Source organism: Octopus bimaculoides, chromosome 5 (genome assembly GCF_001194135.2).
Source record: "Octopus bimaculoides isolate UCB-OBI-ISO-001 chromosome 5, ASM119413v2, whole genome shotgun sequence".
NCBI lineage: Eukaryota > Metazoa > Mollusca > Cephalopoda > Octopoda > Octopodidae > Octopus > Octopus bimaculoides.
Genome location: NC_068985.1, coordinates 84,337,900 through 84,342,819, shown reverse-complemented (window position 1 = coordinate 84,342,819; position 4,920 = coordinate 84,337,900).

Here is a 4,920-nt window from a genome sequence, read left to right as displayed (position 1 = left end):
TTGACAGAAAGGTTAGGCTAAATTCTATTGAAATGTGATAAATGTCTGTTTTACTAATCTTCCTTTTGCTTTCCGTGTTTGTTTTTATTTTACCTTCACTTTATGATCTATCTATTTGTTTATGACTTATGTATGTATCTGTACGCATCACTTCCTCTTCTTCCTATGACTCTCTCTCTGTATGTGTGTGTATGCATGTGTATGTATGTATGTATATATATATATATGTTAATTTCTCTCTCCCCATACATATATAGGGAGAGAGAAATGAATAAATATATGCATAGCTATATTAATATCTTGATAGCCTGAGCTGATGTATGTATGTGTATATATATATATATATATATATGTATGTATATGTACACAAATTGTAAACTATGTACATAGATCGATATAGTTTAACAGACAGATAGCTAAAATGATAGATACATAGATACATATGTACACGCATACAAACATGAATGGATGGTTGGATAGATAGACTTAGCAATAACAAATATCATTTCTCAGTTTATTTTGTAAAATAATATAAAATATTGTCAACTAAATGTAAAGCACCAGCCATCTTTCTTTATCATAAAGCTGGTCAACATTTCCTGTGGATCGTTGGTGACACAATGTTTTACCAGCAATCTGTTACAGTAATTGCTCACAGCAAAACTAATGATTCTCTCGGTTATTCTAAAGATTAGCAGCATCACTTGACCAAACGGCACCCAGCAGACCAATAAAGTTTTATATTTTTTAGCTACAGATTTAAAGATTTTTATTTAATGTGCAATTTTATAAAATGACTCCAAGCAGACTAACAAGGTCTGAAATAGCTCTGCTGAATGGTGTTATTCTTTAAAATGGCATCAATTTCAACAATTTCAATCTGATGTTTATTTGGCAATTTGTTTTTTTTTACTATGATAGCTCCAAATACAGAAATGGCATTTCAAATATAATTTTAAAATTCATGAGGTGTAAACAAACTTTACAGATTCATTTATTCAGGTTTAAACAAATGTAAATAATATGAATACTCCTAAAACTCAACTGGATTTTAAAACCCAACACTTTGCTCTCATTTTATGGTATTAAACAGATAAGATAAATCTGCCTCTGGGTGAGACAATAATCTTTTTACATGTAATATTCCCAGAGAATTTTATATCTTTTCTACTTCTCATACAATGACTTTTTTTAAGCCAACAAGGTACTACACTGTTTCCATCCCAAACCACCTGACACTCTTGTCTCTTCCCTTTTCATTATTCTTTCTGCCTCCACCTGCTTGTTAATATCCCACAACAAACAACACCTTTCCTATCATTTCTCATTGTGCTGTAACCTTCTAGAATTCATTCCTTTTGTATGTAATGTTTGTATGACAGATGGCTAACAACTTTAGTTGTTAACTGAACAACAAGTACATCAGTATTTCCTGCCTGACATCAGTATTTCCTGCCTGACCTACAAAGACAAATAGCACTTCTTCTTCCTCACTGACTAAACCACAGACCAAAACCAATTTTTGACAACTGTCTCTTCGTTTTATGCCTTAGAGCTAGGAAAATCGGTGGAATAGTGTTGGATTTTAAAAGTAAGTATTGTTGGATTTTGGGTAAATTTGTGCAGCTGGAAACCACATTCTTAGGTTACTAGTGGATTCCTTTAGTTAAAAAATTATTAAAAAATTGTAAAACATCAAACAATGTACTGCAACATTTTAAAGCAGTGGTCCTCAAATGGGTCCATATAAGATTTTGTTGTTAAAGCTTATGTGCAATAAACTGGTTATATTTCTACAATACACAAAATATTTAAACATTTTTTTGTTCAGTTCCTAATAATATTTAATCATAAAAATATAATAGTTTTTTAGGGATCGAATGATCATGAAGATCCCACCTTCTGAGTAAAATAGGAATTTAAGGGGTCCATTGCAGAAAATAAGGTTAGTAATGTTAAAAATATTAGTTATGAATTGGTGAGCACAGACTCTGGGCATTTTAATGGTGATAGTTTGAAGAGAGAAGTGTTCCTAAAGCTACCTTCAGATATAAGTCTAGAATCACAAATGTGGAAGCTGAAGAGATGCATCTGTAGGTTGAATGATGCACCGTTGTCATGGAATAAGAAGGTGACTTAAGTGCTGATCCAATTGGGAAGACTGGTATTAATGACAATACTTTATTTCACTTGTATGATGCAAGTGGGAAACTGATGGACCTGCTGGTAATGCATGTGGATGATTTTATATTCTGTGTTTGGGAAGAATACAATCACAGTAGTAAAAAGGGAATTTAAGTTAAGAACCTATGAAAGTGGAATTTTCGAGTATTTAGAACTGAATGTTAATCAACACAAGAAAAAAATTGCTAGATTAAGATTTTATACATATTATGTATGAGTCCAAGAGAAATAAAGAAAAGAGGTCACTAAGGGAAAATGATGAGTTCAAAGAAGGAGAGAAATCTGAATTAAAAACATTTGGAGGTTAAATAACGTGGGTATTTACACCGACTCATCTAGATGTATCAGTTGATGTTTGTAGATTGAGCAGCACTGCAAATAACCCCAAAGTAAAGATGTTGTTTGAAGCTAATAGACCATCATCAAAGCAGAAATTAAAGAAATAGCTCCTATCTTTTCCAGCTTTGAGAAAAATCTTCAGGTCTAGATATAATCTGTAATTTGAAACTACTTATGCTACTTTGGAAGGTAATCTTTGCAATCTATATCCAATTTTAGGATGAAAGCATAGTTGACTATATTGACCCTAGTATATGACTGGTATTATCACTTTGTATTTCATTTTATGACATCTAAAAGGATGAAAGTTAATGTTGAACAAAGCAGGTTTTGAACCTAGAATATCAACTGATATAATTAAGCTTCAAAAAGCATTTTTTCCTGACATTCTAGCAATTCTGCCACCTTCTACACTTTATAGATTTTAAATAATGCATTGAAAACAGCAAAAAATGAGGAAGATTTATGGAAGAACAGAGAAGTATTATATTTTATTACAGTTGTTATTGTTTGTGTTGCTATTTTATTTATGACAAGATATTGTTCTTATTTTCATGTTATCTGTCAGTTTTAATTTAGACTTGTTTTTTCCCCAAGATCAGGAGAAAAACAAATGAATAATAAACATAAAAACAGTGACATGAAGAAGTAAACAAGAAATTGAATAATTAAAAAGATTAATAAGCACAGGCACATGAAGTTTGATTCCTGACTACAGAGTACCAGGTTCAATCCCACTGCATAGCACTTTGTAGAATTGTGTTCTACTAGAGATATAGACCAAGTGATGTTTTGTGTGTGGAATTTGGTAAAACTATATGAGAAAGCCCATTCTATGACGAATGGATACATACATAATCTGATCAATAAGTATCCGGACTGTTGCCAAAGTAACAAAGCTAAAGCACTCAGAATAATGCTGCTTGGCACAGATTGACTTTGAACTCTGTTGTGCATGTGTGCTAAATTTTAACATTCTAGCTCACTTTCGCTACTTTAAATAAATTCTGCCCAACACATGCAAACATGTAAATATGAACATTAAATAATGATGATGATGATATATACATATATGTATAGGGTGTCAGTGGTGTTTGAAGACACCACTTAATTATCAGTAAATTACTCTCTTCAAATCAATGAAAAGGAAGCCTTTCCTTATGCAAACGATTTTACTTAGTGCACTGGGTACTTTTCACATGTGTTTTACATGGCACCTTACTTTTAGGAATATCAGGGACATATATATATATTATCATCATCATTATTGTTTAATGTCTGCCTTCCATGCTGGCATAGGTTGGATGGTTTGGTTGGTTTCCACCCCGCCAATCAAGCCAGAAGGCTGCACCAGGCTCCAATCTGCTCTGACAAAGTTTCTACGGTTGGATGCCCTTCCTAACGCCAACCACTCTGAGAGTGTAGTAGGTGTTTTCTTACATGCCACCAGCATGGGAGCCAGTCAGGTGGCACTCGTAACGACCATGCTCAAATGGTGCTTTTTATGTGCCACCAGCATGGAACCGGTCAGGCAGTACTGGCATCGACCACAACAATGATTTCACTTTGCTCAACAGGTCTTCACAAGCGCAGTTTATTGCCCAATGATTGAAGGGTGCTCTTAAATGGGCCAGTTATACTGCACTGGCATAGGCCATGGTTATAGTCATACTTGACTTGCTGGGTCTTCTGAAGCACAGTGTATCTCCAAAGGTCTTGGTCACTTGTCATCGCCTCTGTAAGGCCCAACGTTTGAAGGTCGTACTTCACCACCTCATCTCAGGTCTTCCTAGGTCTACCTCTTCCACAGGTTCCCTCTACTGCTAGGGTGCAACACTTTTTCACACAGCTGTCCTCATCCATATACAACACATGACCATATCAGTGCAGTCGTCTCTCTCTCTTGCACACCACATCTGATGTTTCTTATGTCCAACTTTTCTCTTATGGTACTTACACTCTGTCATGTATTCACACTGGCATTACACATCCAGTGGAGCATACTGGCTTCATTTCTTGCAAACATATGCATGTCCTCAGCAGTCACAGCCCATGTTTCACTGCCATGTAACATGGCTATTCACACACATGTGATGAGGAAAAAATTCCTCATCAACCTTATTCTCCCGACCTTGCTCCTTCAGACTACCATTTGTTTCGTAGTTTACAGAATCATTTGGGGGACATAACTTTCGCAAGCCACGAGGAGGTCGAAACTGACATTTCAGAGTTCTTCACTTTGAAACCAAAAGAGTTTTACATTGATGGGATTAAAAAGCTTGTAAATAGATAGAAGAAAGTCAAAGATAATCAGGGAAAGTACATTGATGATTAAATTTCAATATAACATTTGATCACTTGTTTTCTTTATTCAAAATTCGGACAAAACTTATGGAA